Here is an 11,743-nt window from a genome sequence, read left to right as displayed (position 1 = left end):
TCCGCGTGGGTCACGTGGTCGCGTCATTCGGAGCTTTTCCTTGCCACGCGGTCGCGTCAGTCATGCGGCCGTGTCATATGCGTTCTGCTTAAGGCGCGCGGTCGCGTCAGTCATGCGGCCGCGTCGCTGCTGATTCGCGCTTGGCACGCGATCGCGTCGTCCATGCGATCGCGTGGATACTAGTTTCTTCAAGGATTCCATTTTGTGCGTTCCTTCCATTTTTGTATGTTTCCTTTCCATCCGTTGAGTCATTCCTGCCTTAGAAGATCTGAAACTACTCAACACACTAATCACGGCATCGAATGGAAATAAAGGTAATTAAAATAATTAATTTTAAAGCATAGGAAACATGTTTTTCACATACATCACATAATAAGGAAGGGAAAGTAAAACCATGCAATTAACATGAATAAGTGGGTGAAGGATTGAATAAATCACTCAAACTAAGCACAAAATACATCACAAAATATGGGTTTATCAACCTCCCCACAATTAAACAATAGCATGTCCTCATGCTAAATCCAAGGTAATAAGTAAGGTTAAAGTGATGGAATATCATGCAATGCAATCTAATTTAAATGCAACTACCTAAATGAATGATGCATCATGCAATTCTAATTTATTCACTCATATATAGCCAAGCCTTAGATAATCAATAAGCACTTTTACAATTGAGACGGGAGAAAAAGCATTTTATGAACTTGTAAGACAATTAGATAATTCAAACAGAGATAAATGTTAATGAGCTATTGAACCCTCACTGGATTTGTGTTTACTCTCTAGTCACTCAGTGTTTATTGGGTTAATCACTCTTTTCCTCTTTTTATTCTTCTTTTCTATAAGTTTGTTCTTCATCTAACCAATCAACAATTATAGAATACAGTCATACCAAAAATCATGAGGTCTTTAACTAAGGTTGTAATGGGGCCAAGGTAAAGGTAAGGATATATGTATAAGGCTAAGTGAGCTAATAAGTGAATCCTTAATTAGACTAAGATCTCACCTAACATACATACTTAGTAAAACAAAACTTCTTTACCTATTTTCCCATATTTTCCCACTTGATGTTACATGCTCATGTTTCAACTTTTATTCTTATTCCATGTGCATTGCTTTTATATTTTTGCATTTGGAGAATTCTTTTGTATCCCCTTTATTAAACACTGAAAAATAAATTTTTTTTAATGCACATGGTAATTTAATCACTTTGATTTCTCATGAGCATGCTTCCCAAAATTTCTTATTTTGAGTTATTTTTATCCTTTTCAATTTTTTTTCTACCTCTTGTTTTTATCATCCATGTTCCCAATAGGTTTTCCAAATTTTAAACTATTCATAATTTTCTATCTTAAGCTAACCAAGGATTCAACTTGGGATTTTATTTTGTTTTTCTGCTTAAGGCTAGTAGTGTGGCTAATAGAATAAAAAGGGATTTAAAGGCTCAAGGGGGCTAACAAGGGTGATGTGAAAAGGTAGGTTATTTTGGGATAAGTGAGCTAAAATTAAATGATGGCCTCAATCATTCTTTTGGTATGTATCTATATTCTATATTCTATAATTGGACATATAGATTAAAACAAAGTAAAGAACATCAGAATATAAAAGAAGGGCGGAACACACAGGAATAAAAATTATGGTTTAAATGTAACCATACAATTAAGCTCAAAAAGTCACAGGCTATGTGTTCTCTAGCTCAAAAATCATTTATCACTTATGTATGTCATGCAGGTTTAGTTTAAAATTCTCATTATTCTCTATGTAAAAATTATATTGAATGGCTTTAAAGTTCTAGTGTTTATCCTTGATGAAGTGTTGTTAACTTAACTACATGATGTAATGCTATATATACAAGGTTTATGGATTTAAATCTGTTATGTTCAAGTTCCTAGCTTACTTCCTTTTTATATTTTCAATTTAAACTAACTATCTTATGATAAAAAGGGTAAACTATACTAATTAATCCACTAATAAGTTAGAATTGCAAACTAAACTAAATAGCTAAGAAATGAACTAAAGTGCAAGATGCAGAAATAGAGTAAAAATTCATAAAAGCAATGTATAAGAACTCAAAAAATAAAAATAAAAATAAAGAGAAAAATACAGAAAAATATCCAAAATAAAAGAAAAAGAGTCTGTAGTGGTTCACCAAAATAATACGCCAGAGATGGCGACCTCCCTACACTTAAAATGAAGCATCGTCCCTGATGCTCACTCAAGCCGGGTGTGAAGGGGTGTCATCACTGGAAGGGATGGTAGCTGGTGTCTCTGTGGTGGCTGGCTGGGGGTCTGGCTGCTATAGAGGAGGGGCTGTCTGAATGGGGATCTCAGGGTCTGCAGCCTCAATCTGATGTGGAACCTCTGTTTGTGGGGCCGCCTGCTCGGTGTCTGCCTGGGGATGGGTCTCTGCCTCGGGCGCATCTGCCTCCTCCTAAGATGCCTCGGATGGTGTGTTAGGCTCGGAGGGAATGTCGCCGGATCATATCATCAGCTTCAGGTGCTCATAGCGTCGCTTGTTGCGATGCTCCATCTGGTCAAGTCATCGAAACAAGCGGTGCACCAGATGATAGACAGGCTCTGTGGCAGGTGGAGGTGCAGTGGTGGTGGCAAGGGTGGATGGTGCAACAGTGGAGGAAGAGGGACCGGCAGATGGTGTAGCTGTATCAGCAGCAGTGGAAGTCAGGAATGGAGGTCTGTAGCCCAAGGCCAGGAAGTTCCTGCTGTGCGGGATAAGCTTCTTGCACTCTGCAACAGGTGGCCTCTCATCAGCATCCTCCCATGGCACGTAAGCTCGACGGCCTAGCTGTGTAACCAGATAGGGAAAGGGGAGAGTGCTGCGGACGTGGACCCTGGCCATGTAGTGCCGGATAAAGCGTGGCAGGTACAGGTCCTTGCCCTCCATCACACACCAAAGGAGGGTGATCATAGCGGCTGGTATCTCAGTCTTGTGAGTACTCGGCATAATGTAGTTGCTAAAGATCTAATGCCATAGCCGAGCCTCATCGTTCAGGTAAATCCGCTTGATCCCTTTGGACATGGTGGTGTTCTGACCCATGATCCAAGGAACTGACGGGTCAAGGGCAATCCAGGCCTTAACTGCATCCCAGTCAAACTTCATGAAGCGTATATCCTCTTCAGCTTTCTGATAGCCATCTGTCTGATCAATCTTAGGCAGAAGTTTCAGAACCTCTTCTATTGCCTCCTCAGTAACCAATATCTGCTTCCCTCTGAGGTTTACTGCATCTAGGGAAGTTTTGAAGTAGTTGCAGTAGAATTCCCTAACCCAAGATGCATTAACCTCAGTCAGAGGTCTCTCCAGAAAGAACTAGCCTAGTTGTTTGATCTGATCAGAGGTGTATTGCTGGAGTTCTTCTGGGATCTTCAAAGTCCACTCCAGGTATAGGTTCCTTGAGTTTGCAAACACCGGATACTTCAGCTCACAGTATCGGTTTGTAAACTTTACTGGGTCAGTGGCGGGAAGTAGCTGGTCGGCCTTCTCCTGCAGGGTAAAGGCTTTCTCCCGCAAGGAGGCGTCATGCATGAGGTCGATGATAGACACGGAGGCTTCGCCTCTTTTCCTTTTGCCAGTAGTGGCCTTGCCTTTGCCCCTTCTCTGGGAATCTGACATCCTGAAAAACAGAAAACCAGGATATAATAAAAATAGGAAAGCAAAGAGGCAAATAATCAAAGAAAACACAAAGTGGCAAAGGAGCAATAGGATAATGGATATAAGTTAAGTAAAATGTGCATTTAGGATTGTATGTGAGTGAAAAGTCTGAAAAGAGAAATCACAATCCAAAATGTAATTGAATGCAAGTTAAATGGAAAAATTAATATCATGCCTTGGTTAGAATGTTAAAAGAAAGTGAAAGAAAAGCAATAAAAGAAGTTTTGAAAAGGTTAGGTTGGTTAGAGTTAAAATCAGTGAGTTAGAGAAAATTGGGTTAAAGTAAGAGGCATAAGGAAAATAGTCCAAGTAACAAGTAATCACAGGTAGAAGCTATATGTAACTCATATTTAAACAAGTAAAATAGTTTGATGATGATTCAAATAGAGATAAAGAAAGCAAAAATAGGAATCAAACATCAAAATTGCAGTTTATGAACCAGGAGATCAAAGAAAATAAGAATGCATGCCTAAGCATTCATGAATTGGTTTGGTGAAATTATAGGAAAGCACAGTTGAAAACGCCAAAACAAGAAATGAACAGAGATATTTTTATAGAAATTTGGGCAACATTCCGACTAAAATAGGACTTTTCCGGAAAATAAACAGCAATCAAGCAGTTCATATGAATCCAAATTAAAGCTTGCAATTACATATACGAAATATAAACATGAAAGTTCAATGTAAAGAGCAGCAAATGCAGGAAAGTACAGCATATGAACAAGATCACAGCAGCAATAGATTTGCAAATTTGATAAAATAGAAACAAGAACAGTGCAAATAAACAGACCTAAATCCATTAACCACATCCTAGGCTACCTAACAACCTAAAATCCACTACAATGTGCATATCTAACTATCCTAACATGAACATAAATGGAAAAATAAGAATAAACTACGAACGGATAAAAGGGATTGCGTGTTGCGGAACTTGGAAGGCGAAAGAAGGAGGTTGGGGCACAGAGGTGGCTGGGGTGGTGGCGGGGACATTCGGCACGGCGGCTGGCGGTGGTGGTCACGGCGGTTGCTGCTGTTAGGGGGTAGGGGCTTTGGGAAGGGTAATGAGGGAAGTAGGGGAGAGGGTTGGGGGTTGCGGGTGGTGGTGGGAGGCTGCGTGGCAGGTACGGATGGCGGCGGTGGGTGGTGGTTCGCGGAGGGCAGTGGCGGAGAGAGGGGGGAGGGAGGAAGAAAGAAGAAGAAAGAAGGGGAGGGAGGAAGGGAGGTAGGTGGCGGCGGCGTCTGGATGGCGGCGGCGTCTGGGTGGTGGCTGGGTGGTGGTGGTTGAGGGTTGGGGAAGAAGAGAGGGAGAAGAGGAATTTGGGGGGGGAGGGCTGCGCGAATGTAGGGTTTCGCGTGACTGGGGGGTTATATTTTTGAATCCACGTGGCCGTGTGGGGCACGCGGTCGCGTGGTTGGGGTGAAAATGGGAGCGATGCGATCGCGTGGGGCGCGCGATCGCATGGAAGGGGTAGAAGAAGGGATGACGCGATCGCATGGTGCATGCGATCGCATCGCTGGAAATTGTGCTAAACGCACAAATCCAGCATCGTTCCAGTGCAACTCTCTATCTCCTATTGGGAATTGTGCAATCCATGCGACGTGATCGCGTCGCTCACTCGGTCGCGTGGGATTGGTTGTGTGCATGTGACGCGATCGCATGGGGCATGCGATCGCGTGGGCCATTTTGTGCTAGACGCACAACGGCCGCACGATTCCAGCCTAACTTTCTGGACGTTGGATGTTTACGCTGATCTCCAGGTTACGCGGCCGCGTGGATGACGCGGTCGCGTGGGAAGTGTAGTTCGCCATTCGATGCAATCGCATGGGGCATGCGGTCGCGTCACGCACCCCTTTTTTTTTATATGTAGAATGCGGAATGCAATATGCAGAATGCAGTGCTTGATATGAATGCTGTGCATGATTCCAGGTTCAATAAAATAAAATAAAATTCAAAAACAAACAAAATTAAATAAAATTAAAATTGCAAAAGGAACGATCATACCACGGTGGGTTGTTGATGAGCGGATAATTTATACGCTTTTTGACATTGTTTTTAGTATGTTTTTAGTAGAATCTAGTTACTTTTAGGGATGTTTTCATTAGATTTTATGTTAAATTCACATTTCTGGACTTTACTATGAGTTTGTGTGTTTTTTTGTGATTTCAGGTATTTTCTAGCTGAAATTGAGGGATTTGAGCAAAAATCAGATTCAGAGGTTGAAGAAGGACTGCTGATGCTGTTGGATTCTAACCTCCCTGTACTCAAAATGAATTTTCTGGAGCTACAGAACTCAAAATGGGGCGCTTCCAATTGCTTTGGAAAGTAGACATCCAGGGCTTTCCAGCAATATATAATAGTCCATACTTTGGCCAAGTTTAGACGACGAAAACTAGCGTTCAACGCCAGCTCTCTGCCCAATTCTGGTGTCCAGCGCCAGAAAAGGATCCAAAACCAGAGTTGAACACCCAAACTAGCACAAAAGCTGGCGTTCAACTCCAAGAAGGACCTCTACATGTGCAACACTCAAAGCTCAGCCCAAGCACACACCAAGTGGGCCCCGGAAGTGGATTTATGCATCAATTACTTACTTCTGTAAATCCTAGTAGCTAGTTTATTATAAATAGGACATTTCACTGTTGTATTTGACATCCTGAGTTTTATCTTCGGATCATAGTAGTCTTGGTTACTCCGGTTCCCTTCTGGGGCCGAGACCAATGAACTCCATTATCACTTATGTATTTTCAACGGTAGAGTTTCTACACTCCATAGATTAAGGTGTGGAGCTCTGCTGTTCCTCAAAGATTAATGCAAAGTACTACTGTTTTCTATTCCATTCATCTTGTTTCGCTTCTAAGATATTCATTCGCACTTCAACCTGAATGTGATGAACATGACAATCATCATCATTCCCCATGAACGCGTGCCTGACAACCACTTCCGTTCTACTTTCGATTGAATGAGTGTCTCTTAGATCTCTTAATCAGAATCTTCGTGGTGTAAGCTAGAATGATGGCGGCATTCAAGAGAATCCGGAAAGTCTAAACCTTATCTGTGGTATTCCGAGTAGGATTCAATGATTGAATGACTGTGACGAGCTTCAAACTCGCGAGTGCTGGGCGTTAGTGACAGACGCAAAAGGAGGGTGAATCCTATTCCAGCATGATCGAGAACCGACAGATGAATAGTCGTGCCGTGACATGGTGCGTTGACCATTTTCACTGAGAGGAGAGGATGTAGCCACTGACAACGGTGATGCCCTTGCATAAAGCCAGCCATGGAAAGGTGTAAGACTGATTGGATGAAGATAGCAGGAAAGCAGAGATTCAGAGGAACAAACGCATCTCTATACGCTTATCTGAAATTCTCACCAATGATTTACATAAGTATTTCTATCCCTCTTTTATTAATTATTTTCGAAAACCCCATTACTATTTTATATCCGCCTGACTGAGATTTACAAGGTGACCATAGCTTGCTTCATACCAACAATCTCCGTGGGATTCGACCCTTACTCATGTAAGGTATTACTTGGACGACCCAGTGCACTTGCTGGTTAGTTGTGCGAAGTTGTGAACCATGGTATTGGCATCATGTTTTTGGCGCCATTGCCAGGGAAAGAAAGAGCAATGAATTTTACATAATTAAAGTGTAATCACAATTTCTGCGCACCAAGTTTTTGGCGCCGTTGCCGGGGATTGTTGAGTTTGGACAACTGACGGTTCATCTTGTTGCTCAGATTAGGTAATTTTCTTTTTGTTTTATTTTCAAAAAAAAAAATTTCAAAATTCTTTCAAAAACTTTTTCTTTGTTTTCGGAAAAAAAAATTTTTTTTAGATTCAAAATTCTTAAGAATGAATTCTAGTGTTTCATGAAGCATGTGAAGCCTGGCTGGCTGCAAAGCCATGTCTAAATTCTTTTGGACTGAGGCTTCCAAACCATCAGCATAGAGGCAAGTTACATATTTGATAAGTAATAAGCAGTATATTCTGATATCTTGCTGAAGCTTGGCTGGCCATTGGCCATGTCTAGTATTTTGGACTAGAGCTTTCATTGAAAGCTTGGCTGGCTAGTGAGCCATGTCTAATTCCTGGACTGAAGCTTTAGACTAAGAATGCAAGATTCCTGGAATTCATATTAAAAATTTTGGAATCCTTATTTTCCTTTTTCAATTAATTTTTGAAAAATCCAAAAAATTAGAAAATCATAAAAATCAAAAATATTTTTCTGTTTCTTGTTTGAGTCATGTGTCATGTTATAAGTTTGGTGTCAATCGCATGTGCATCTTGCATTTTTCGAAAACTCTCATGCATTCATAGTGTTCTTTATAATCTTCAAGTTGTTCTTGGTAAGTCTTCTTGTTTGATCTCTGCATTTGCATATTTTGTGTCTTTTCTTGTTTTTCATATGCATTCTTGAATTCTTAGTGTCTAAGCATTGAAGAATTCTAAGTTTGGTGTCTTGCATGTTTTCTTTGCATTAAAAAAAAATTTTCAAAAATATATTCTTGGTGTTCATCATGATCTTCATAGTGTTCTTGGTGTTCATCTTGACATTCATAGCATTCTTGCATGCATCACATGTTTTGATCTAAAATTCTCATGCATTGCATCATTTTTCTTGTTTTTCTCTCTCATCATTAAAAAAATTCAAAAATCAAAAAAATATCTTCCCCTTTTTCTCTTAAAATTTCGAAAATTTGGATTGACTTTTTCAAAAATTTTTAAAATTTATTTGTTTTTATGAGTCAAATCAAATTTTTAATTTAAAAATCTCATCTTTTTCAAAATTTTTTTCAAAAATCAAATCTTTTTCAAATTTCTTAGTTATTTTCGAAAATTCCAAAAATGTTTTTCAAAAATATTTTTCTTATTTTTATATCAAATTTTCGAAAATAACAATAACAATTAATGTTTTGATTCAAAAATTTCAAGTTTGTTACTTCCTTGTTAAGAAAGATTCAAACTTTAAGTTCTAGAATCATATCTTGTGATTTCTTGTGAATCAAGTCATTAATTGTGATTTTAAAAATTCAAATCTTTTTCAAAAACTAATTTCTACCATATCTTTTCAAAAATATCTTCTTATCTTATCCTTTTTAAAAATTTGATTTCAAAATATCTTTTCTAACTTCCTAACTTCTTATCTTTTCAAAATTTGTTTCAACTAACTAACTAACTTTTTGTTTGTTTCTTATCTTTTTCAAACCACCTAACTAACTCTCTCTCTCTAATTTTCGAAAATATCTTCCCTCTTTTTCAAAAATCTCTTTTTAATTAACTAATTATTTTAATTTTTAAATCTTAATTTTTGAAAATTACTAACATTTTTCAAAAACTATTTTCAAAAATCACTAACTCTTTTTCAAAAATTATTTTCGAAAATTACTTCTCTCTCATCCCCTTCTATTTATTTATTCATCTACTAACATCTCTTCCTCACACCACCAAAAATCCGAACCCTCTCTTTCTCTGAGTTCAGATTTTTTCTTCTTTTCTTCTACTAACACAAGGACCTCTATACTGTGGTATAAAGGATCCATATTATTATTATTATTTTTTCTGTGCCCTCTTCTTTGTCATATGAACAGGAGCAAGGACAAGAATATTCTTGTTGATGCAGATCCAGTACCTGAAAGGACTCTGAAGAGAAAACTAAGAGAAGCTAAAATACAACAATCCAGAGATAACCTTTCAGAAATTTTCGAACAGGAAGAGGATATGGCAGCCAAAAATAATAATAATGCAAGGAGGATGCTTGGTGACTTTACTGCACCTAATTCCAATTTACATGGAAGAAGCATCTCCATTGCTGCCATTGGAGCAAACAACTTTCAGCTGAAACCTCAATTAGTTTCTCTGATGCAGCAGAACTGCAAGTTTCATGGACTTCCATCTGAAGATCATTTTCAGTTCTTAACTGAATTCTTGCAGATATGTGATACTGTTAAGACTAATGGAGTAGATCCTAAAGTCTACAGGCTCATGCTTTTCCCTTTTGCTGTAAGAGACAGAGCTAGAGTGTGGTTGGACTCTCAACCCAGAGATAGCCTGAACTCTTGGGATAAGCTGGTCACGGCTTTCTTAGCCAAGTTCTTTCCTCCTCAAAAGCTGAGCAAGCTTAGAGTGGATGTTCAGACCTTCAGACAGAAGGAAGGTGAATCCCTCTATGAAGCATGGGAAAGATACAAGCAGCTGACCAAAAAGTGTCCTTCTGACATGCTTTCAGAATGGACCATCCTGGATATATTCTATGATGGTTTATCTGAGCTATCAAAGATGTCATTGGATACTTCTGCAGGTAGATCCATTCACCTAAAGAAAACGCCTGCAGAAGCTCAAGAACTCATTGACATGGTTGCTAATAACCAGTTCATGTACACTTCTGAGAGGAATCCTGTGAATAATGGGATGCCTATGAAGAAAGGAGTTCTTGAAGTTGATACTCTGAATGCCATATTGGCTCAGAACAAAATATTGACTCAGCATGTCAATATGATCTCTCAGAGTCTGAATGGAATGCAAGCTGCATCCAACAGTACTCAAGAGGCTTCTTATGAAGAAGAAGCTTATGATCCTGAGAACCCTGCAATAGCAGAGGTGAATTACTTAGGTGAACCTTATGGAAACACCTATAACTCATCATGGAGAAATCATCCAAATTTCTCATGGAAGGATCAAAAGCCTCAACAAGGCTTTAATAATGGTAGAAGAAACAGGTTTAACAATAACAAACATTTTCCATCATCCACTCAGTAACAGACAGAGAACTCTGAACAAAATACTTCTAATTTGGCAAACTTAGTCTCTGATCTATCCAAGGCCACTGTGAGTTTCATGAATGAAACAAGGTCTTTCATTAGAAATTTGGAAGCACAAGTGGGCCAATTGAGTAAGAGGATCAGTGAAATCCCTCCTAGTACTCTCCCAAGCAATACAGAAGAGAACCCAAAAGGAGAGTGCAAGGCCATTGACATAAGCACCATGGCCGAACCCAAAGAAGGAGAGGAGGACGTAAATCCCAAGGAGGAAGACCTCCTGGGACGTCCAGTGACCAATAAGGAGCTTCCCTCTGAGGAACCAAAGGACTCTGAGGCTCATCTAGAGACCATAGAGATTCCATTGAACCTCCTTATGCCCTTTATGAGCTCTGATGAGTATTCCGCTTCTGAAGAGAATGAGGATGTTACTGAAGAGAAAGCTGCCAAGTTCCTTGGTGCAATCATGAAGCTGAATGCCAAATTATTTGGTATTGATACTTGGGAAGTTGAACCTCCCTTGTTCATCAATGAACTAAGTGATCTGGATCAACTGACATTGCCTCAGAAGAGACAGGATCCTGGAAAGTTCATAATACCTTGTACCATAGGCACCATGATCTTTAAGGCACTGTGTGACCTTGGTTCAGGAATAAACCTCATGCCCCTCTCTGTAATAGAGAAACTGGGAATCTATGGGGTGCAAGCTGCTAAAATCTCATTAGAGATGGCAGACAATTCAAGAAAACAGGCATATGGACAAGTAGAGGACGTGTTAGTAAAGGTTGAAGGCCTTTACATCCCTGCTGATTTCATAGTCCTGGATACTGGAAAGGAAGAGGATGAATCCATCATCCTAGGAAGACCTTTCCTGGCCACAGCAAGAGCTGTGATTGATGTTGACAGAGGTGAACTAGTCCTTCAATGGAATGAGGACTCCCTTGTGTTTAAAACTCAAGGATCTCCCTCTTCAACCATGGAGAGGAAGCATGAAAAGCTTCTCTCAAAGCAGAGTCAACCCAAGCCCCCACAGTCAAACTCTAAGTTTGGTGTTGGGAGGCCACAACCAAACTCTAAGTTTGGTGTTGAACTCCCATATCCAAACTCTAAGTTTGGTGTTGGAGAGTTTCAACAATGCTCTGAACATCTGTGAGGCTCCATGAGAGCCCACTGTCAAGCTATTGACATTAAAGAAGCGCTTATTGGGAGGCAACCCAATTTTTATTTATCTAACAATATTTTTCTTAGTTATATGTCTTTATAGGTTCATGATCATGTGGAGTCACAAAATGAATATAAAAATTGAAAACGGAATCAAAAACAGC

At 39.5% G+C, this 11,743-nt stretch overlaps 1 non-coding gene across 1 annotated transcript; it reads right to left on the bottom strand.

Annotated features, from left to right (window-relative positions):
• Positions 1-9,777: 9,777 nt before the first annotated feature.
• LOC112724721 (small nucleolar RNA R71) lies at positions 9,778-9,885 on the bottom strand. Its single transcript, XR_003163870.1, has one exon. It is a non-coding gene; the product is annotated as a small nucleolar RNA R71 (small nucleolar RNA).
• Positions 9,886-11,743: the final 1,858 nt, after the last annotated feature.

Source organism: Arachis hypogaea, chromosome 11 (assembly GCF_003086295.3).
Source record: "Arachis hypogaea cultivar Tifrunner chromosome 11, arahy.Tifrunner.gnm2.J5K5, whole genome shotgun sequence".
Taxonomy (NCBI): domain Eukaryota; kingdom Viridiplantae; phylum Streptophyta; class Magnoliopsida; order Fabales; family Fabaceae; genus Arachis; species Arachis hypogaea.
The sequence above is the reverse complement of the archived record's forward strand: the minus strand, read 5'-3'. Positions and strand labels throughout refer to the sequence as shown.